At 35.1% G+C, this 25,747-nt stretch overlaps 1 protein-coding gene across 1 annotated transcript in view; it reads left to right on the forward strand.

The window, feature by feature from the left end:
• The first annotated feature begins 8,544 nt into the window (after positions 1-8,544).
• The window catches only part of igl (igloo), a 100,449-nt gene continuing 83,246 nt past the window's right edge, over positions 8,545-25,747 (forward strand). The window contains exon 1 of the mRNA XM_053764910.1: positions 8,545-8,711. The gene's annotated coding sequence lies outside the window, so the exon portion shown is untranslated. The remainder of the gene's footprint in view (positions 8,712-25,747) is intronic.

The following is a 25,747-nucleotide window of genomic DNA, read 5'->3' on the forward strand; positions in this document are numbered from 1 at the left end:
TTTTTGGTTTAATTCGTCACGATTCCGACTTTGTCTCCAAGTACATGGTTACTCTATATATTTATACAATTGTGGTCGTCCAAATCAAAAGGGACCTTATGGCGCCTGGCTTTTACACCATTATTGCCATTGTTTTGTATTGGAACAACGGCGATAAAGACCTAAGTGCTAACCGCCATAAGGTCGCTTTTGATTTGGACGACCACAATTAATAGACTGTAGAATTTTGTCATTTGATTTAGTTATAACTAGCACTACTAGCTCGTCCCGGCTTCGTCCGGGAAAACCATAATAAATGAACACATAAATAACAACTATACATTCTTTTAAAATTTAGCATTTTCATGTTTCGATAAGAGGACGTTGTATGCAATTTCAAATGACGTTTATTTTAAATGGCTTCAGAGAAATGTAATGTAAATTTGGGTAATTTAATTTTGACGACCTCGGTGGCGCAGTGGTAAAGTTCTTGCCACTGAACCGAGAGGTCCCGGGTTCGATCCCCGGTCGGGTCATGATGGAAAATGATCTTTTTCTGATCGGCCCGGGTCTTGGATGTTTATCTATATATGTATTTGTTATAAAATATAGTATCGTTGAGTTAGTATCCCATAACACAAGTCTCGAATTTACTTTGGGGCTAGCTCAATCTGTGTGATTTGTCCTAATATATATATATATATATATATATATATATATATATATATATATATTAGGACAAATCACACAGATTGTGTGATTTATTTATTTATAAATATTTTTTTTGTTACAACAATTACTTTACATATACAAATTATTTAACTAACTGTATTAAGTTTCGTATCTGGTATCTTTTCTTTCTCTCAGCTGAGCGTTTTGCCAACTTTTTCCGACGCCGTAGAGCGTTGAAGCCCAAGGTCCACTTTCCTACTTTTGCGTCTCCACTACGCACGGTCGTCGGCATCCCTAGTAGTCAGACCATTGTCACGCATATCATCCTTGACGACATCAAGCCAGCACTTCTTGGGTTTGCCCCTTCTCCAGGGCCGGGCGAGAGCGACGTAGCCAGACATTTGTTCCCTAGGTAATCTTCATATTTTTGAGTGTGTTATTACTAAAGTCGCCTAAAGACGTCTGACATGACTTTTAAGACCATCTATCGACGTAAACGTGGCAAGCAGTCACATATACACTAATAATTCACGTAATTTAAAGCTGAAGAAGGTACCGGGAAAAAGCTTAACTCGAGCATCTGTCCGTCCGTCTAACTGTCAGAAAGAATTCTATATAAATTGTAAGGAACCATCTTCACGTGAATTCAACGCATACTTGACCGGTTTTTTAAAGTAGGTTTACAGTGTCCATGTTTGTAGCAAACGACTTTAGTGACCGTTAAAATGACATTTATGACTACTAATGGCATTCAAGTGGGGTGTGTCAATTTTAATTACTATCTGCGATGGCCCTGGGTTGATGGCATAAGGATAAAATATTTATGTATATCGCATTGACTGTGAAGGTTTATGTGACAAACAAACGGTATAACGGTATAAATTTTCATGAACGATAACGTTTAAAAACATGATTTTAAAAAAATGATTTTTTTAAAGTTTATTGGGTTTACGTTTTTATTTAATACGTTATGTTTTAATTCGTTTCGTTTCTTCAAATATGGTTATCTTATATATGACGAATTTTAAATTTAGAAATTCTAATATGTTTGTTAATTGGCATTCTTCAGCTTTTCAAATCAGATACTTATTTCTAATGTTGAAAACAAACTCTAATATGAAGCTTGTATGACAGTGATGTATTGTGATGTCACGGATTTTGGAGTCAAAAATCATTTCTCATACATTTAGAAAAGGCCCCGCGCGCGGCTCTGTAATGAGATAATCTCGTAATATCAATTAAAGTGATTTAATTATCGTGATTGATTATTTAAATACCTTACTTTACCATACCTTTACCATACTTTTTATTTTTTACCCGGTCGGATTGCCAAAGTTCAAAAACTAATAAAGCTACTTGATAAAAAATTCTGAAATGAACTGAAATCTTCAAGAGTAATCATGCTGAAAGGTTGGTGAATTTTTAAAATGGAGTGAAGTGAAATCCAACATCAAAAACTTTAAAACTAATTATGATTTTTAGTAAAAAAATATAATACCTATATGCTTTGCTTTAAATTACACATTTTGTTTCTATTATAATTTCAAACAAAATGTCCTAGCCAGTAAGACAAAGTAAAAAAAAAAACAAATAAAAAAATACTCAATCCTCGAATGTCATAAAACCAGCCAGTATTGCCTGTTTAAAATTTAAAATAAATGGAACGCAGCAAAATCGGTACACGAGGGCGCGTCAGGAACGATCGGCCGTTGCTAAGCAACCGTCTCTGAGCATAGAGCAATTTAGTATACAGAGAAATCGTTGATTAATTTAATTGATTCAAATTTCGAATGCGAATATATCGATTTATAGGCGTATCAGTAGTACCTACTCATTAATTTATAGTTATGCGACGGACAATAACGTCAATAAAATTTGATTCTGGTATAGGGAATTCTATATACTATTACCCGCAGTGTTTAAATTAAATTAATTAAATTAATATTAAATTTATATATTAGGACAAATCACACAGATTGAGCTAGCCCCAAAGTAAGTTCGAAACTTGTGTTATAAGATACTATCTCAACGATACTATATTTTATAACAAATACATATATAGATAAACATCCAAGACCCGGATCAATCAGAAAAAGATCATTTTCCATCATGACCCGACCGGGGATCGAACCCAGGACCCCTGGGTTCATTGGCAAGAACTTTACCACTGCGCCACCGAGGTCGTCATTTTGTTTATTTGGTAGTGCTTATCTATAGATTGATAGGTACTAAGTATGTGTCGGAAAGGCGGATTTATATCGTTCTTCTGCGACTCTGCTAAAGAAGATTATGATTGTGATTCATTAAAATGTGTCGTATATATAATTTGAGTCAAAAGCAAAAGTAAAATAAGAAAAGGTCAATTCGCTCAGCTACTTCGAATTGAAATTATTCAAGATTTTTTCCTCAGCAAATCTTTTACTTCAATAAATAAAGGCTCTGTATACGATTTGGTTACTCTGCGCGCCGCTCAGACATCGCGTCGCCAAAGCGTGAATTCGCCCCCTACCAATATATTCGATGAAATACTGTCGCATCCGTATCGTCGACACCCGAACATAGCGATATTAATTTGTATCAGTTTGTTATTCTCAATGGCAAACTACTTTATACTCATACACAAATAGCACATGAATTAAATCACGTGGTACGTGGTAGTTTCTGTTATTTAAATATGTTTTTTTTTATATTACCTACTAAGCAAATAGGTTAGGTTTTAGGTTATGTCCGCGTGTCGTTTCAACCCTAGTTTTAGAATTGAATAGGATCACTTCATATACTTTTGGAATTTTATATGAGACGATAAAGGATAAAACTTTATTATCTGGTAAGCAATAACAGGATGCCCAAAGATTGTTGAGCTTCTAGGATCGAAAAATCAATTAACATATACTATATTATAAAAGTGTCTGTTTGTCCTTTATTCACGTCAAAATGGAGCAATAAGATAAAAGTGATTTTTGGCGTGGAAATAGATAAAATGATTGACAGTGATATAAGTCACATGCCGCAGGTGAAGCCGCGGGCAACAGCTAGTTTTGCATAAAGCTAATATACATATTTATAATGACTGCTCATAAGTCTCATAGTTTTATAATTTTTTCAGTTATTAATTAATAATTACAAATTAATAACTAAAGTATGACATTTTTATTTACATCATTTGTCATTGTACAGTTCATAAACATCGATCGCCTGTAATGATTTTCTTGCCTTAGTCATCCTTCACGATATCTTCGCTTAAGTGCCCTTCTTTAGCTAGAAAAGTCTTTGTCATCTAATAATATCTAATCCTAAAAGGTCTCAGCTTCTTACCCTCCTACGTTAAATAAGGTTTATATTTAAAGAACCTTATTTCATGTAACATAAGAGCTAAAACTGTGAAAAGTTTTAGACGTACACATATAAGGGTATTAAAAATAATGACATCCATTCTTGGAACAGAGTAGACGCTGCGATATCATAATTTTATTTGCTCGCTCGCTCGCTCGATGCGAAGTTTTATTGTTAGGTTATTAAAATGTTTTGTGAGATCTGATGTTTTGTAGTACTCTGTTAATGTTATTAATATGTTTTATTATTACGAGAGGGATTATTTTTTTAATTATCGATATTGTTTACAATCTATTTGAATTTGCAATTTGTTTTGCGTTTTTAGACGTTGGTTGAATATTTATTTTCATATAAAAATATAAATGAATAAATAATACGATAAATATGTCAATATTTACACATAAAGGGCAAAGTTTTGAATATAAATGTAATTAAATAAGCGCCCCTAAGGATAAGAATATTTGACATGAAATTAATAGGAGTTGGTGGATGTGGACGTAATGACAGGAAGGTCGATTGAGGGTAGACATTAATTTCATTATGTTGTAGATTAGTAGAGGGTCGTTGCGGCGTGTGGTTCCCGCCCTAGAATAGGACCACCCCATATCATATTGTATGACGTAATTAGACTTTAAGGGCAACTTTGACAGTTCATAGGTGACAACAATATTCTCTTAAAATGGTAGGGGGCAAACCTAAGAAATGCTGGCTTGATGTCGTCAAGGTTGATATGCGTGCCAATGGTCTGACAACTAGGGATGCCGACGACCGTGCGAAGTGGAAACGAAAAAGTAGGAAAGCGGAGCCTGGGCTCCGACGCTCAATTGCTAAGGAAACAACCGGCAAAATGCTCGGATGAGAATTACTTGAATAAAAGTTTAACAAGAGCGCGTGAGAAGTGAATAAAAGCTGCGTAGCAATATCGTAGAGGATCTACGATACTCGTAGACCTGCTACGAAAATGCTACGACTTATAAATACTTCGAGTATTTCGTTGCAGAATGCTTGCTATAGTTGCTATGAACCATAACATAATGTTAACTTGCACTCTCCCTCCACATATGAATGACTAGTTTACGCCCGCGGCTCCGCCCGCGTGTATTTCCCACGGGAGCAGTTATTTTTCCAGGAAGAAAGTACCATTATGTCCTTCTCGATACTTCAAACTACATGTATGCAAAATTTAAACAAGATATCGAGTAGACAAAGCGTAAAGTATTAACAAACAAACAAACCAACTTACTTTCGTATTTATAATATTTGTTGTGATTGAATAAACTTATTTATTATTTATTAACAGTTTTTTTTAAGATTTTAATTAGTGTGCCATTTTTTTATCCCCGTGGATGTTGTACAAGGCGACTATGGGACTCTTCCGTCTTAGCAAATGATAGGAAACAATATTTAAAAGGAAATGTTGTCATCAAGCAAGCAGAGTAATAAAAATACAGGCGATTTTACTAAATTTTATAGTTTATTTTTATATGCTGACCCGGGATTCGTGGCGTCCTAATTCCGAATGCGAGAATGAGAGAGCGGATGTCGGTTGAATTTTTGCTCGACTGATTTTCAAAATAAACCTCACATCCTTTGATGAATTCACGCTTGACCGAATTAGGCCTACTGCACACTAGCGCCTAGGCAAACACTTATATATGAGTGTTATACTTAGTAGTTCCTTGTCGAGTCGGTTCGCAGTGAGACGCAGTTAACCAATCACAGTGCGCCATTGTGACGCAACGTTAACCACACCGCAATGTGATTGGTTCGCCGCATCTCACTTCGTTACGACTCGATAGTGAGAAGTGAAATGCAATACCGTACATAGCCCACAGTTCTCTAAAGTTCTCAAAGAATGCCTTATGGCATTAAGATTGTGCAATAAAGTTTAAATAATAGAATAGCCCTAGAATAAGATCACGGCATAACCTCCCGTGAATATCGTACAAGACGATTAAGGGACCAAAGCCTTAACAGCTGATAAGCAATGATAGTATTCCCAAAAACGTTGACGTTGTAGAAACTCCCAAATTTAATACCAATTTTTTACGCTCACCCTGTGCTTTGGGGCGTCACAGCTCCGAATGTAACCAGGAACACGCAAAGACGAGAGAGAGAGAGAGAGAGCAATAAAGTATGAATAATAAAATAAAACATTCCCATCATAATCGGAAGCGTGTGGCAGTCCTTACGCGAATCAGTTAGTATGCGGCGAGACTCAGAATTTTACTAACGTGATTTAACATTAACGAGTCGGGATGAATATGGAATATTAAACCGATCAGAATAAGCCACGTCATAGTATAAAAATGTGTTTTAAATCTTTTGTCCCGTTTTCGCGGATGAGGAAAACACCATTGTGAGAAAATCTGCACTATAGTAGATTTCATCATCTAGTGTGTGAAATATAGAAGGCAAAATAGCGAGCCACTCCATTAATATTACAAACCATCATATCGAGTGCGTTATTGCTTACACTGGTGTCAGATTTTATTCAAGTCGCCTAAAATCATCGGACATGACTTTTACGACTACGTACCGCCATCTAGTGGCAGGTAGTCGCGTACACACTAGTGAACTAAACTGTCCACCAGTGTGCATGTTTCCTCACGTTATTATCCTTCACCGGAAGCAAGTGATGGTTATGAAAACTACTATATATGAGTCAGATTGGTATACAAACTCATATGCCACGAATAGGATACGAAGAGACTTTTCGATCCACAGACGGTTATAAACATTGCTCCACCACTGCTCCAAAATTGCAAAGGAAGTCGTTGTGTTTTATTGTTCAATTCCACTTGCTGACGACGACCCACGGCCATGAACAGCCATTTATTTGTAACATTTTTAATATATTCGGATTACAGTTTTTTTTCTATATCAATATATTTCATTTACTTCATTAATATTATAAGTCTGTGATATATATTATACTAGATGTTGCCCGGGGCTTCGCTCCCCTGGGAATTTAGAGATAAAATATAGCAATAGCCTATAGCAATCTTGGATAATGTAACTTTCTAATGGTGAAAGAATTTTTGAAATCGGTTTGGTAGTTTCGAAGATTATCCGCCTCAAACATACAAATTCACAAACGCCTACCTCTTTATAATAATAGTATAGATAATATATTGATATCATCGCCATAATCAAAGTGGAAAATAATCAAATTTGAAACTAAAGCAGTATATCTCACATATTTGTTTTCCCTGTTTCTTTCAGTCATTAAGTGTCGGAGCCCAGGTTCCACTTTCCTACTTTTCCATCTCCACTTCGCACGGTCGTCGGCATCCATAGTTGTCGGGCCATCGTCACGCATATCATCCTTGACGACATCAAGCCAGCACTTTTTGGGTTTGCCTTCTGCCAGGGCCAGGCGGGAGCGGCGTAGCCAGACATTTGTTCCCTACGTCTGGTTTACGCAAGACCAATTTTAAAACCAAAGCAGTAAAGTCGGCATTTTTCGCAGCTGATACGATCTCCCACGTCATCCATTCAACACTGGTATCTCGCCTCTCGACACATGCGTAGTACACTCGGCTTGTTAATATTAGTATCTTTTTCTACAATCTACACATATAACAAAACTGTAAGTGGGCTTTGTCTGTACGTAGGGGATATTACAGAAAAATAATTAAGAGAGGGTCTTTATGGAACTAATAGAAGCCAAACTATTTTTTAAAGATTTTTGTCTGTCCGTCTGTATGTTTGTTCTGTATGGAAATTTGATGCGGTTTTCACAGTTGTATAGCAAATGATCTAATTTAAAATCTAGTATAGGTTTCATCCCTATACGTTGCTTAGAACCCGAGATATTGCCAACAATAATGAGCCAGTTGAAAATATAAATGAAGCGGTGGGTGGTCCAATGGTTAAGATTGTGAACGGAAAGGTCCCAGGTTCGAATCCTTCTCATGCCACGTGAGTTTGTATACCAATCTGACTCATGTATTTTTCATTCACGATAACTTGCTTGCGATGAAGGAAAATATCGTGACGAAACCTACACTCAAGTTGATATTTATGATCTTGTGTATCAATTAATAAAAATAATGAGACGGCAATGGTACTTCATTAATAATTGCCACGACAGTCGATGTGTGTGTTTCATTCCAATAACCAAGACTCTCACCCACAAGGAATACAGCTGTAAGTAAGTACATTAATATAGATACTATACACATACTACTGGATTGCAATCAAAGTGGAAAATTGAAACACACACATTTGAAACTAAAACATGTTACAGATACTACTTACTGTATATGTAAATAATATGTCTCTATCTCTTACATCTTTACAGACAAAGCCAAAGGCTGCAAAACTCGAACACATTTAAATTTAGAATAACTTTTTTTTAAAGCCATCATTCTAAAATGTACGCAACTGTACCAACAACTAACATATTATCTATACAATACTCGGGATACCTTTAGGACTTCGCAAATACTTATAGATAAGGGAAGGTGTACAGAAAATGTCATTATAATAAAAGGACCAAGGTAGGGGGTTGTCTGGATCGTATCATATATCTCTAAGGGCACGCGATTTGAGCTCAGTACAAATCGAAGCTTCGAAGTAAGCGCTCGCGTCCTGCGTATCTGTACGATTGCCGCGCGTTCCATTTTCAAAATAATATTTTGTGTTTGTGAAAAGAGTTTTGCGAATTTCAATTGTTTTTTGTGTGTGAGTGTACTGTGTGAGGATTTGCTTTTTTATACTATGTAAGTATAATATGATTTTAAATTGAGAATTTTAATGTTTATCAGAAGGATTTTAGACCTTTGTTATATTTAAAACTGTTAATGTATGATCAAATGGTACCTAAAGGAGAAAATCGGAAAATGTAATGACCTCTAGCACTTAGTTCCATTTCCGTGAAAATAGTTAGTATTTCCGGCTTGTTCCTAGTACACGTCATAAAGGCATAAAGAACATCTAAGGAGACAGATAGTCATTACTTTCTTGGTAAAATTCACCAACATTCTATAACATAATGAGTCCTATTTTAACGTCAATTGACGAAAATATAGTATCTATCTCTTTTTAGTACACGCCAATGCCTCTTATTAACCCCTGACGCAAAAAGAGGGGTGTTATAAGTTTGACCGCTAAGTGTGTCCGTCTGTGTACAGTGGCACTGTAGTGACCCACGGGTGAACCGATTTGGATGCGGTTGTTTTATTTGATAGAAATTTTTTATTATGGTGGTACTTGGATATGTTTGATCAAAATCGGTTCAGCCGTTCAAAAGTTGTGGCGAAATAAATATTGAAAGTCGGGTGTTTTTTAATTTATCTAACAAATGAAATTTTTTCGTGAGTTTATTGGGAAAAATTTCTACATAAATAAGTATTACCTTTGTGCTTCGTTTTCTATTTGTAAGATTTATATTTACACTGTTATATTGTGTACATAAATACAATATATACTCATTATTCTCATCGGTTGTGTATATTGATGATTCTTTCTTTGTTCGATAAAACTATGACTAAATTAAATGTTCCTATTTAAGCTTATATAACACATAGTGAAAAGTGTGAATGATGCTGTCAGAATATTTTTATATAGACATGTTGGCAATAATGATCCTAGTGTGTATTAATTACAATATAATTAAAAATGTCAGAGACGTTATTGGTATCTATTTCGGAATGAGTTTGATTTAATAATTACAAAGATACTTGACCCGTTGACAAAAAATGGAACCATTTTGGAAAGTAATTTTCTTGCCAAATTTATTGAACAGTAGCGACGCCCTCAATTATTCCCCGTCAGTTTTGTTTTTTTATGTATGATTTTCCTTTCGAGTGTGTCATTCACAGAACTTAATCTCAATTTACTTCTGTAATTTTATTGCTAACACTGGTGTCAGATTTTATTAATGTCGCATAAAAAGCATCTGACATGACTTCTACGACCTACCGACATCTAGCGGCAGGTAGTCGCATACAGTTTCCTCACGACGTTTTTAAATGAGTCAGATTGGTATACAAACTAATGTGGCGCGAGTAGGATTCGAACCCGGGAACTTTGGATCACTGTCGAACGGTCTTAACTACTGGACCACCACCGCTACTTTTAGATAGGAGTATATAATTATATCCAGAAAGTCCCATTTTCAACAGGCTAGTTTAAGGTCATTTAACATTGTACGTCCCTAGTACAGAGGAGGTAACTGTAGAGCCAAGTTATGGTTAATCAATGACTACTAAAAACTAAATCTTTAAATAAATAAATATATTAGGTCAAACCACACAGATTGAGCTAGCCCCAAAGTAAGTTCTAGACTTGTGTTATGGGATACTAACATACAACGATACTATATTTTATAACATATAGCTACATATATAGATAAACATCCAAGACCCGGGCCAAATCAGAAAAAGTTCTTTTTCCATCATGGCCCGACTGGGGATCGAACCCGAGACCTCTCGGTTCAGAGGCAAGAACTTTACCACTGCGCCACCGAGGCTTTATTCTTAACATTGTACTTATAATAATAATAAAGCCTTTATTGGTGAAACAAAAGTATTATATCTTTAACAATTACAACTGATTTCCTAGCTTAGTGTTTAGCGTGTTCAGTAATACATAGATCACTTCCAGCTATTTCCATTCTTTTCTATCCTCAGTTTTCCTTGTCCAAGTATTTTTCTTAATTTTCGTTAAATTATTATTTTCGTCCATTTCTCACTGCTTTCTCTAGTCGTGTGTCCAGTCCAATGCCATTTAAACGTATTATATTTAAAAAAAACGTCTTCTACTTTAGTTACCTACATATTTTATTTGTTCTGCACGTTTGCGGTATTTCAACTTGATCAAGCTTCTTTCCATTCCTCTCTCATGTTTTTGAATCAGCGCCCGTGTTTGGCATCCATACGTGAGGAGCTTTTCTCTTGTCTGTTATTGAGAAATATTGTGAAAAGGAGTATTGGCTTGAGGGGCCAGAATCTCTTTCATGCTAGATTCTTGACACGCACTCTTCTATTTCTAACTAGATTTGATGTTTAAGTGATATTAGTTCATTACTCGGGGGACCTTAATCTAGCATCTATTCAAATCGATAATAAATTCGTTAACACGCCCCAAATTACTTCTTTGAGCAACAAGGAAGCTTTATCTTACAGAAGATCGAAGGACACGTTTATGTAGATCACGCTTGAAGGATATACATGAGTTCGTTTCAGAATAACTAGTTTAGTCTCTTATATATATATCCTCTGTAAATGTCTGCGCTTCATCGCAGCTCGTCCTTCACACAACCTTTGTGCCTGCAGATTTTCTCACGATTTTCCAACGGTTTTCCTTGACATAAATTGTTTTTAAAACTTATTACAATTGCCAAGTAAATGAATTAGACAATAGCGGTTTCCTTATTGAGTTTGTTGTGAGGTCAATCGATCGGCATATCCCGATGTTGAAGTCTTATTTAATGTGATTTTAATGTGTCTGTGTTTGTTGATAGTTTTGTTCCAAAAGATTATTTCTTGCTTAGCTAGCTTGTACCATTCGGCCACATGAGTCAATGACGTCACGTCCACGCTTTGGTACTGTGTGCAAAACAAGATGGCACGATGTTTTAAGTTATTTCTCCCTTTAGTAATAGTCAAAATGTGATAGCTAAATAAGTTAATCAATGTTTTTGAAAGACATATTTATAGCACAGATATAAAAAAGTACAATGTGTTTAATTCTGTGACTTATAATTAGAAGTACGTAGAAGGACTTAGGCTACCTTTCGTGAACATTTTCTTTAAAATTCTCCTGCATGAATAGTAGAAAAACAATGTTTTTCTCTAGCAAAATATATATATTTTCTTAACCTACTTTATGAGTAAATAACGCTAATCGTTATGAACTTTCATAATAATCCCCGAGCTTTGAGTTGAAAAGCTCGTGAACGGAAAAGGTTATAATATCTTCATTAACACTCGCTAAAGTCTTGTGAGCCAAAGTTTGTGATTGGAAATCTTCGGTAAGATTGAAGTTTATTTACGAGGCATACCTCGTAGAGCCAATAACTTCAATATACGCCATAGCGTATATTGAAGTTATTGGCTATATTTAGTAATTTTTTTTCGGCTTTCAATAACTTTATTATGATATAACTATACTGTTAGTGGGCTATATCTGTTACACAGGGGATTTAAAAAATAATAATTATGGAGTATTTTTGGGACTAATAAAAGCAAAAATGCCAGTTGTATAGAGGATAATCTAACTTAAAATCTGGTGTGGGTTTCATCGCGATAAGTTGCTTAGAACCGAAGATATTCATAGTAATATGTTATGAGCGGACGCTCAAAACGAACGCAAAAACTTGTTATTTATAGAATTGGTATTACTGAGTAGCTACAGTTTGCCTGTGACTTCGTCCGCACGGAAACCACTATTGTTATTGTTACTTGAAAATAAAATCTAGTATTTTTTAAGACAATGAGTAACCTCTGTGCTATACAAAAACATAATCTATCTCAATATGTTCAGTAAAAATAAACGTATTTTATGATTATTATTTGTGGCCGTCCAAATCAAAAAGGACCTTATGGCACTCGGCACTAACGCAACTATTTCCATTGTTTTGTATTCAAACAACGGCAATATAGGCCTAAGTGCCAGCCGCCATAAGGTCCCTTTTGATTTGAACGGCCACATTTATTCTCTATGCTATACCTATCACATTCAGATCCGTCGATTATGTTGGAAGGTACGGGAAACTAAAAATGGAGTCTTATTATATTACGGTAACATTTTATGTAGGTTAGTTCTGTAATGTCAAATATTGCGTATTTCCTCACGCAAGCCCATTATCTTTTGCAGAATCACTTCAACAGATATTACAACAGATATTACTATAATAGAAGCGCGAAAAACCAAAATCGTAAAATCAACGAATATTTGCCAAAATCTTCCCTTGTTTACATGGGGTTCATTCAATCATTTCAAAGTAGAAAATGGAACGATTTTCACAAATCCATTCTGAAGGGCACATACTACAGAGGTGAAACTTGTGATACAGACAATATTTTGACCGTGTGTATGGTCATATTGAGTATATGAATAGAGGAATACTAAGCTGATAATATACCTACTATGAAAACTATTTTAGACACTATGTGCTCAGTCTTCAACAGTTTTTATGTCGACAGTACTTTTAAAAACGAATAATAAAGACTTGAAAAAGCAAATTATTTATTATAGAAAGGAAAGCCAAGAAGGGACTTTGATAGACGTCATCCTGATCAATATTATAAATGCGAAAATAAGTTTGTATGTTACCTTTACTGAACCAGTATTCTTGAAATTTTGCAAAGATGTAGTTAAGAGTATGGAGAAAGGACACAGTACAAATAATCGCGGAAAACTGTTTCCGTGTTAAATTTACGTAGACGGAACCGCAGGCAAAAGCTTGTAAGTGATAAAGCAGAAGTCAATGTCAGAGGAAAGACAGAGATGGAAAAAATGAAAAAAAATCTATTTTGTTATTAAAATAAATTAACTCATTAAAGTATACCTAATATTAAATTAAGTTATTGAAGAGTGAAAAAGGAACTTCTGTACTATCTATATTGCAGACATAAGCGTGCAACACATTGCTGAATATGTCTGTGTGCCGTTTAGGAAATGTGGTAGGATATCCTATATGTTCTATTATGATTGTATGAAATGCGCGCGTTATAAGCGGGTTGTCTTGACAACTCAGTGGATTTGTTGGAAATAACACGGATAATATATAAACGTATTCTTCAACTCGCTGGAATCGCTAGTTTGTGTTGAACTTTGAAGGACACAATATAGCAGCTAGCCTAATTCCGGCTTCATAATGTCGTCAACAGAAAGTTTGACAAACTTTCATTTGGTATACATTGCTGGTTTTTATTGCGGTAAATAAAAACACTCATACTAAATCTACGCAATGTTCACGCATTCGCGTGTCGGCGTGTTTCTGAGTTCGGCGACAGTGTGGAGCACATACCTACAAAATATTGCATCGTATAGCGCTTTCTTCCAGCGTTTTTAGTTTAGGAAATTAGGTAAGATGATATAATAAAATATGCAGACCATTGGAACCCAATCTCAGAATCCTAACAACGGAGCGAATAGTAGGTAGTCTCTATTTAATAACCTACTTTCATAGCGATGCAGTCGAAACAAAGTTCACGTTGATTAAAATTTATTTTTTCTAAGTTTTAAGGAATTAACCGGTTGAAAAGGTTTTCGATTGTTAAATTCTTAAAATGTCGAGAAATTAATATTATGTTACTTCGAAAGAAAATTGACGATTTGGACGAGCGAGGCCGGGACGGGCCACTACTATATAGATGTAAGTATATTTTTCTTTATGTTCAATATCATAACCACAACGATAAACAATGATACAAAACTCTTTACGGTCTGGTAAAAATAACAATGTCGAACAAGTCCATTCATATTCAGGGAACTACGTCTCGAAATGTGGAGTATTGAATAAAACAGTAATGTACTTGTAGCTTTGTGAGTCTAGTATTGTGTCACTGGCAGCCCACAGTGGTTGTGGAAAAACAATGTGGCCGGGAGCGACTTTGGCTCGTACTACGGATATTAGAGACACAATCGTGTAGCTGCAGGTTAAAGCCATCGTCAAAGTTGACTTGTTCAACTCACCCTAAATCTCTCTCTATCATTAGAGCGTGTTCCCGGTTACTTGCTCAGCCGTTGAGTGTCGAAGCCCAGGGCCCGCTCTCCTACTTTTGCGTCTTCACTTCACAAGGTCATATATCATCCTTGACGACATCAAGCCAACATTTCTTGAATTTGCCTCTTCTGCTAGGGCCAGGCTACGTACCATAAGTATCTGAATGTTTTTACAATGTAACAATTGTTAGGTAAGATTTTATTTTTCCAATGGCTTTTGATTTGTTTTTGTCTATGATATGCTTTGAATGCAAAACAAAATTGTAAATTGAAATATTGAAGTTAAACTTAAATATTTAACAACAAACACTCGCCCAAACTTTTCCCGCCTAAACAAACACACGTTTAAATATAGAAAGACCAACCATTTTGATTCGATTAAAACACAATCCCCCCAGGATTATGGGAGTTGATTCTCGATTTAATTTCCCGCCGAATCAACGAGTATCCGTTTATTAAAAAACCGAATTTTATTTTCAAAGCAGTTAATTTTGTATCGAATGCGAACTTTTTGAGCGGAGCTCTAATGGAGAAATGGAAAATATTAATAAAAGCTGAAATATCATACATTTAATTATGTTTTCTGTACTTTCATCTGCACTGATGTATGTCTGTCTGTACGTAATCTTGTCGTCATTATATTTTTTGTTAATCTTCATCTACAGACGGAGGGTGTCTGTATCTGTCTGTATGTCTGTCCGTGACACCGTAGCAGCCAAATGGGTGAACCTTTTTGTTATTTGAAAGAGAATTAAATCGAAAGTGTTTTTAGCAATGTTGGAAAATTTATGTTGGATTGTTTGAATATTGTTAGCTCTTTTCTAGCGGATGATGTGATGTCAGCAACTTCAAAGTCGGGGGTTCTTAGATTTTTAATTTAATTTGTATATAAAAGCAATTATAATGCTTTTGTCTAAAGTTTTTGATTGTACTTTTGCATATTATGTAATCGAATAATGTCAATCGTATCGAAAACAACAATATGGAAATTTAATAGTTCCTTTTACATACGGTTAAGGCGCTGCCTGTTAAGGCGATGCATGGAATTAGTAAGTACTGTTGTACGAAGTACTTACTAATTCCGTGAGGCGATGTTATGAGAACTATATTCGTTTTGTCGATGGCAATAGACTCGCTAAAGCTTGTGCAAGCCACGCTGATGTGAAGGTATCTATAGCCACCATGGTATTGACATTATGTTAGTCAGTAAATGTAAACAAGGATATCATTAGTCATTTTTTATGTCGATTTGTTTTCCGCAAAGAAATGTATCTTGTAGACGCAGGCGGCAGGACGGCACTTAAAATAAAATGTCATCGTGAAAAATTTGATCGCATTTGCATAACGTCAAATGGCATTTTGACATGAGAAAGTGACTAAGAATGAGTTGCGCGGCTCCGATATTTTCATATAAAATGGCATAGTTTGCCTAGTTCTACGCTAGTTAAAGTTAATGTCAACGTTGACTGGTGCAACACACTGGTTTAACGACGTCATTTTGCGAACGTGACATATTGTAATATGACAATCTTTTAAACATATTTTCATAATAAATACTTTCAAACAAAACATAACCTCAAAATTATCATCACACCTTAAATACCCATTTCCAGTAATGGCGTTGGGTTAATCTGAAAACATAATGTTTGTACACGAGTACGCATCACCCTAACGCAAATGAAGTTTAGCAACTTTGTCAGGAAATGTAGCCCTTAAGTCGCTATATACCCGCACACCAGCACCACTGTCACATTTTTATCGATTTCTTTTATTTCTTGACGATAAATAAAAAAAATGCCATAGATAATTAATTTTATTATTTTTTTATTTCATTATTTCTTAGCGAAAAATAAAATAATATTTTAATAGATTATGCTTTTCTAGAAAAATAATTTTCGTAGAAAGTTTTATAGTGTTCCATTTGACGACCTCGGTGGCGCAGTGGTAAGGTTCTTGCCACTGAATCGAGAGGTCCCGGGTTCGATCCCCAGTCGGGTCTTGGATGTTTATCTATATATGTATTTGTTATAAAATATAGTATCGTTTAGTTAGTATCACATAACACAAGTCTCGAACTTACTTTGGGGCTAGCTCAATCTGTGTGATTTGTCCTAATATATTTATTTTATTTATTATTTTATTACGTAATGCTGTTGAAGTTGACTAAATTCAAATCGGTGGCCACCAAAATCTGTTTAGTTAACTGTGACCATAAATACAATTTAATTACGATTATAATACAATGTATAAAAAACTATGAAACAGTGTAGTAAAATTTATCAGTTATCGTGGATTATGTGTTAAGGTAATTTTATTTTACGCTCAGAACTGAAATAAATGGTGGTGTGATGGTAGCGCTAGTGTGCGGCTATTAAATAACTAAAAGCTTGTAAAATTTATAAGTAGATAATAGTTATAAGGTAAAACATAGACTAACGGGGGCGGAGCTGGCGGCAACAGTTAGTAAAAAATATATTGCAAAAACGAATGTGTCGATTTTGTAGCACCCCAAAGGAAAAATAAGCAAACATTGAAAAATTGCCGAGTTTGGGTCTCGTTTTACGATCGTGTCGTAAACATGTTCTACCATACTCCATTTTTAAATGAAGGCTGAAAATGGCGCGAAAAACATTCATACTAATAATATAAATGCGAAAGTGTGACTGTCTGTCTATCTGTTCCACTTTCACAATTGACCAATTTTGATGGATTTCGGTATGCATGTAGTTAAAGACCCCCGTTCAAACATAGGCATAGGTAAATAAACACTCTTAAAAGCCGGCATAACGATTATGCTTGTTGAAGTGAAAACTTCTTTAGCGGCGTTGTGCACTGTGATGGGTAAAAAATGTTAAACTCGCATCAGGACCCTGATCGAAAATTCGTAAGATGTCAAAAATGCACAACGTTAATATTCAAGTTTTCACTTCTGCCGGCACTCCCGGAGTGCAACCCGATTTTTTTTTTCATTAAACAAGCTTTGTGACATGCGTGTGCCGTTTTATGCCAGCTCCACGCTGTCGTCGAACACATGCCGACGCGAATGAATAAACATTGCGTAGTTAGTATGAGAGCTATTATTTACCGTAATGAAAAATCAGCAATGTATACCGACTCTGCCAAAGATTGGCAAGCTGTTTACCGACACTGTAGCTGGCGTTACACAGTAGCTATCTAGAACCGGACGTATCCTACACATGTCAGGCACAAACGTGGCCATTCCTCTATTGTCTTTGGAAAATACTGCTTTACGTGGCTTGTGTACGGTCTGTCTTCGTTTAGGGAGTTTCTTTTTTTTTTAAAGGTAATCCCTATTGCATAGCGGATCATCTTTACTTTTAAATCTATGGGATTACCTACCCGTGAAAACGTGACAGGGTTAATTTTATTCTTAATTAACGTAAATAATTAAGAATAAAATTAACCCTGTCGAATTAAGTAACAACGTAAATACGCGTATTTAATATTAGTACGGAAAAATATAAAAGTTTAAAAAACGAAACGTTCTAACTAATCCGTTTCGTTTTTTAATCTATTACAAAGACTTCTTAAAGATACATATAGTTAGTAGTATAGGGTTCTAAAAATTAAGAAAAAAATTAACCTTATCCACTGATAAATGCCTCTTCTTTTGTTTAACTAATCAAAAAAGATTCAGAGAGGTGCAAGGATAACATTTTCGAGCACGTCAACATTTATAAGGAAACAAGTTCCTTTTTCGTACGACAGAGGCGGTGTTCGTATTCCAAATGTCGTTTACTCACACGCAGAAACACGTGCTAGCACTCTCTTACTAAAAGTTATTGAGTTTCGTCATGGTGTGATCCTTCCCGTACACGTAACACAGGTATAGGTAGGTATACATATTCGTCTCCTGTATCCCTAGGGAGATGTCGGTATAACGCTAAACGTGCCTTGCCGCCATGTTTTATTGTGCATACGTGACAGGTACTACGCCAGCTCCACACTGTCGAATGTGTGAACATTGCGTAGTTAGTATGAGTGCTTTTATTTGGCGCAATGAAAAACCAGCAATGTATATAGAATCCGCCAAATTTTGGCCAACAGTGTGGAACCGGTATTATACCTTGTCCACCTCGAAAAAAAATAAGTAAGAATCACTGTATATCTATACTATTATTATAAAGAGGTAAGCGTTTGTGAGTTTTTGAGCAAACATACATACACCTCAAACATACAAAATGTTTGAGGTGTATCTAACATCTAGTAATGAATACGACTATAAACAAGATTCCTGATTTTTTGTAATTCAATTTTGTATGCCTAGTGGCGGGATACAGCCAGCATTTTCACAAACATGCCAACCTGCTTTTTTACATTATTCCAAACTTAAAAATAAATTAAATCAAATATATACATATATTTCAAATTATATAGTTCATTTAGCGAGTTGTCCGCGGCAAAGTGCCCAAAAAGCTGTTTTACTACTATGCTCATAAAATAAAAGAATTTGATTATATTTGATTTACTTATACATCTGTAACAAACATTACTACATTTAATGTAGATACTTTGTGCGATGTTTCAAGCCTTGTAAAAGGTAGTGACACTGTCGCCTAACTACACATGCCGACGCGAATGCATGAACATTGCGCAGTTAGTTTGAGAGCTTTTATTTACCGCTATAAGAAACCAGCAATGTATACCGAATCCGCCAAAGTTTGGCGAACTATTCGACGACAATGTGGAGTTAGCATAACGATTACGGAAATCTCCTTCAAAATTACATAAAGGATAAATAAATAAATATAATTATATTAGGACAAATCACACAGATTGAGTTAGGCCCAAAGTAAGTTCGAGACTAGCGTTATGAGATACTAACTCAACGATCTCTCTTCATAGTATTCGACATGGCTGAGGATCGTGGTCATTACGTGGAATGAAACACACACAACAACTTACTTGGCATTATTAATGGAGTGGTTTGTCATTGCCTTCTCCATTTCACACTCAAGTTAATAATTCAACCAGTGTGCAGATTTCCTCACGATGTTTTCCTTCACCGGAAGCAAGTGGTACTCGATGAAAACACCATAGACATGAGTCAGATTGGTATACAAACTCATGTCGCACGAGTAGGATTCGAACCTGGGACCTTTCGATCCACAGGCGGGGGTCTTAACCATTACACCACCACCACTTCTAACTTCTTTCTCCACCACCACTTTAAACTACACGCATGCAAATTTTAAACAAGATTTAAGAAGTTTGAGTAGATTGAGCGTGAAGACGTAACAAAAAATACCTAAACAAACAAACAAACTTACTTTCGCGTTTATGATATTAGTTAGGATTTAGGATTAGGATAAAAACTAATACGATTAAATCCTAAATTTCGAATTTTTGTTTTACTTGCTTTTTGTGAATCCGTCATACTAAAAACATATCTCTATAATATTATCGCCGACCTTGAAATTACGTTGTTTAGCTCAAGTGTGTGTGTATTACTATACACACATTTATTTTTATTTGTTTACACACCAATACCAGAACATATTATATAATGGTATTATGAATGCGTCTTTCAAACTAAATTTAAATTTTCCGCATGAGCCAAGACTTCTTTCATTTCGTTTTTTTAGTACAAAATGCGTAGTTAATTTTCTTTTTTGGACTTAAGACAATTTGTATTATCAACTCCAAATAAGAAATGAGAGAGAGATGTTTATTTAAATATACGTGTACTCTAGATATAAAATGGAGAAGGCAATGGCAAACCGCTCCATTACTAATGCCAAGAAAGTTGTTATGTGTGTTTAACTCCACGTAATGACCACGACCCTCAGCCATGAGGAATATGACTATGAAGAAAATATATAAAATTGTATAAATTAAGCATCAAATGTATTCCAGTGACATAATATAGTTTGCAAATGAAATAAGAAAAACTTGTTTTTCCACAATGAGTAATAGCTTAGTAATATAGGAGTGGCCTAGGTTTAGTCATGCGATCTTTTAACCCCCGACGCAAAAAGAGGGCTGTTATAAGTTTAACGCGTTTGTCTGTGTATCTGTCTATGTCATCGTAGCTCCCAAACGGATGAACCGATTTTCGTTTAGTTTTTTTTTTGTGTCATAGATAATTTTATCCCGAGTATTCTTACATAAGTTTGTCTATATGCGATAAACTACAAAACTTTTGCACGGATTTTTATTTTCCAATAGATGATTTGATTCTTGAGGAAGGTTTAAGTGTATTGCTCATTTATGTTTTGAGCCCAGCGAAGCCATTTATATGAAGCTTGAATGACAGTAATGTATTGCGACGTCATAAGTTGTGTAGTCAAAAATCATTTTTAATATACTTTAATGAGAACGAAAAAATAGTAAATCATGTAATCAATAAAACTGACCAATCAAAGTGACATTTAATTATGGTGATTGATTATTTAAATATCTTAATGCATTTTATTTTTTATCCAGTCGAATAACCAATTATGACAGCTCTTACCATCGACCACTGTACGTCCTGTGTAGAAACGAATATTTTACATAGTTTGATGTGCTGTTGACTGTACAATTTATCATTCAAGCAATGTAATATTATTTGCGCGTCATACGACTCAAATGAACACACATTTGGAGGTTATGAATTAACCCCAATTTAGCGATAGTTCATGGGACGATAATTATGTACGTAGTGGGTGTTTAGGTGTCGGTGTGTTATGGTTATGTGTGTCGTGTGTTATATACTACATAGTATGATACATGAGGGGAGGATTGAACTAAATATGATTTTCAACGTCCATTGTAGTCTTTAAGTCGCTATTATCGGCACACTAGCGCCACCATCTTGTTTTTATCAATTTATTTTATTTCTTGGCAAAAGAAAAATATATTTTTAACAGATTAAGCCACACTAGATATAGAGTAATAGTAGAAAGTATTATAGTTTTCTGTAATACAATGATCCTATCATAAAGTAGTTTTTGCGTGAGGCGCGAACGAACGTATACATATGTGTTTGTCAGAGGAAAATTAAAAAAAATGTGCTTCTATTTGTCCCATAACTGAGGGTACTTTCGAAAAAATCTTGAATTTTATTTTTAATTTACTACAAAGAGTATGTTTACCAATTTTCAGCTTTTTATCTTGAAAATTGTTTGATCGTCCAAAGCCAAGACTGCTTAATGGAAATAGATGCGATTTTCATAGTTGTATAGAATATGGTCTAACTTAAAATCTGGTATAGGTTTCATCCTGATACGTTGCTTAAAACCAGAGATATTGACTAATATAAGTTACGAGCGGACGCATGTAATTAACGCGGGCGAAGCTGCGGGCAAAAGATAGTTACAATATATTATGCATTGAACAGCTAGGAAATCACATTTTCCAGCGCCCCGCGGCAATAGAAATTATTTATTTGTCACCACAAAAGGCGCCGACGTAAATCTCCAAAATATATTCATGAAACGGGCGCAGAAGGCAAGCGCTCAAAACGGTCTTTTTCAAAAAGTCCCATATTTTTTCTTCTTTTAACTCTCTGTCTTATCTGAATTATCACGGTTCTTCATTTTGCATATTTTCCATTGCGTTTTATATATTAGCTGTTGCCCGCGGCTTCGCCCGCGTGGTTTTCCCACGGGAACTGTAATTATTCCGTGTTGAAAGGTACCCTATGTTCTTCTCCGTAATTCAAACTATATGTATGCAGGATTTCAAGAAGATTGGTTGAGCAGATAAAGCGTGAAGAGGTAACTAACAAACTGGCATTTGTAATATTAGTTAGGATATTACAACACTATAGGTAAGCCAAATTGATACAATATTTCTAGTAAATTTAGCTTATATATAACAATCTTGTTACAAAAGTCTTCTGCATGGGTACCTCACTCTCATCTATATCAGCCAAACAGCAGAACTTGCATTGCAACCGGAACACAACCGGTTCGAAGGGTGAGAGAGGCGTGTGATTACAGGGTACTGTGACAAAGACCCTAGGTCACACAGTCGGCAACGCGCGTGTGACACCCCTGGTGTTGTAGACGTGTGTAGGTTGCGTAGCCTGGTCCTGGTAAGTGGTCATTACCATCAGATGGGTCGTATGCCGCCTGCTAATAGGTTATACATAAAAAAACCACAAAGAAAAACGCACGTGTTTCAGTCTTCTATTCAGAGCTTGCAGCTTGTCGCTTAGCTACCAGTGGATATGTGGGACTGGTCTGAATGGGCATTAACAAAATGTCCCAATTTAGCCCACTAGTGGGCGCAGCTTACTGTCATCTCGCACGCGACGACTTCGCCTAATTGATAATTCTCGGTTTTGCTAAAATGGCGACCCGCAATTTTCATAATTAGTATCGATAAACGATTTACATTCAGTTGAGGTTGTAATTTTATTGAGGTAGAAATACGAATTAGGTTGTGTAGACACAACGCTCGATTGGTCTTAGGTGGTCCTGGGTTCGATTCATATTTAGCTTATGGTTTTGGCTTCTTATTATTAAGGCTTAGCCTAGTGTGGGAATCTTTGTAAATAGGTACTGTATAGATTTTCATGTTCTATTTATTCGTTAGTTTAGATATACATATATCCTTTTTAACGTATTTGGATCGTAACATGTATTATTTTTATGGCAATAAAGATATATATTATTATATTCTTGTGAGTAAATTATTACTAACATATAAATTATTTTCATAATACTTGTTGTACAATTATGTTGAAAATAAATCAAATATTAGGTCAAACCTGTACATTCTAAAGGATTTATTAATCACATAAGTAACTTATTAGGTCTATTTTCATTTGTATTTCTGTAAAATCATAAAAAGACATTTGTTTCGATTGTGTACATAATAAGACTTGTAAGAAGAAACGGAGTTGAATGATGTTACTAACAACACGGATACAGGTCGATTGTGTAGTTACTTTGACCTAATTTTGGAACATTCATTCGTTTTAATGAAAATGGCATGAAATTGCAAATACTCATTAATTTGAGGATAGTTGGTTAAAATGAAACAATGTAATTAAATGTTTATTACCAATAACACCATCCTGTGGGATTATCGTTGGCATAACATAAAATACTGACAGATAGATATCAGTTTTATATAAGTGTTTACTCGCATTTTTACATGTAAACTCAAGTTTTTCCTCAACCATTAAGTGTCCAGAGAACTTTTCCTACTTTTTCTTTTCCAATTCGCACGATCATCAATATCAAAATTATCAAGTCTTTATTTAACTTTATACCCTACTTCCTGCTATTATAAATGCGAAAGTATATGAGGATGTGTGTATGTATGTTACTCTTTCACGCAAAATCTACTGGACCGATTGTTATGAAATTTGGTACAAGGGTAGTATATAAGCTGGAATAACACATAGGGTACTTTTTATCCTGAAATTCCCATAGGAGCAAAGTCCTGGGGCGCAGCTTGTAATGATATAATTACGTCACTTATTGACGTCAAAAATATTTTTTTTCACGTCAATTATACGTAGGTAAAGAAGCGGCGTAACAAATTTCAACGCAGTCTTTTCTTCAAATATTTCAATTCACAATGTTACATCTTAATGGGAATCTTCAATAATCAGATGAAAGATGTATCGAACATTCGATGTTCATCTGATTATTAGAAATGTCCAGGAAAATTAAACGTAAGAAATGTATGTTCCTAATTATCCATAAATAAATTACATTTGATAGTTCTTCCGGCGTTTCTTCTCAGCGATGATAGTTCTGAAATGTTAGTTGTTTATATAGTTTTGAGAAATGTTATTTAACTTACATTATGACGTGAAAACATGTTTAGGTCTCATTTGTAAATAAATTCTTGAGTTTACAGATGAAATTGGAATATCTCTCTTCTGCACTTACTTTAATTTAACACTGTTGAAAGCCTGAAAATTAATTAGGAGCTACTGTTTGTACAGCTACTTTAATTTGTTACGCATAACCACAGGTGAATATAGTATCTATCGTAAAGATACACGGATTTTTGATGTGAAAACTTCTTTAGCGACGTTATGTACATTTTGTGATGGGTAAAAAAATGTTAGACTCGCGTCAGGACACGTGACACGATCGAAAATTCGTAAGACGTCAAAAATGCACAACGTTCTTATTCAAGTTTTCACTTCTGCCGGCACTCCCGGAGTGCAACCAATTTTTTTTTATTATTCATACCTTTATAATGAGCAGATTTTCCTATATTTTGTGTAAACGCAGCTTCAGGTCAATAACCTAGACTAGACACAAAATCTTTGCCAAAACAAAATTGGCAGACATATTTGTAGTCGTGTAACTTATTAGTCACAAGCTCTCAGTTAAATTGAATAGTAGATCGTTGCTTTTCATGTAGTAATTTAACTATTTACGGCAATAGTTAGTAGGTACTTACTTCTAGATTAGGTAGTTCTTTACTTCTTTTTGCAACGTATTATGAATTTTCCATTGTTATACAGAAACAATATTAGTGTTGTGAAAGGAATTAAACCTAGTATAATCGCATATGCTTATCAAATCTATCTATACTATTATTATAAAGAGGTAAGCGTTTGTGAGTTTGTATGTTGGATACTTTGATCTCCGAAACTACCGAACTGACTTCAAAAAATCTTTGATCATTAGAATGGTACGTTATCCAAAATTGCTATAGGCTATAGTTTATCTCAAAATTCCCGCGGAAGCGAAGCCCCGGGCAACATTTAGTATTATTATAAAGAGGTTAGAATTTGTGACTTTGTGAGTTTGTAGGTATGTTTGAGGCGGGTAATCTCCGACACTACCGAGCCATTTTCAAAAATTCTTTCACCATTAGAAAGGTCCATTAGAAATCCCTTATCCAAGATTGCTATAGGCTATATTTTATCTCAAAATAACATATCACATCGCAACATCTAGTTTACATATAAAGGATCAAGGGTGACTGATTCATCAACGCCCAACCTAAACCATAGAAGCTATAAACTTGAATTTTTATGTACTTAGTGCTCAGATAATGAAAGAAGTCCCCCTAACGCGTATGTCTGTCTGCATGAACACGATAAACTCAAAAACTGCGGTACAAAAATCCGTTCGTGCAAATCTTATATGTAAATTGTTAA

Source organism: Plodia interpunctella, chromosome 26, assembly GCF_027563975.2.
Source record: "Plodia interpunctella isolate USDA-ARS_2022_Savannah chromosome 26, ilPloInte3.2, whole genome shotgun sequence".
Lineage (NCBI taxonomy): Eukaryota > Metazoa > Arthropoda > Insecta > Lepidoptera > Pyralidae > Plodia > Plodia interpunctella.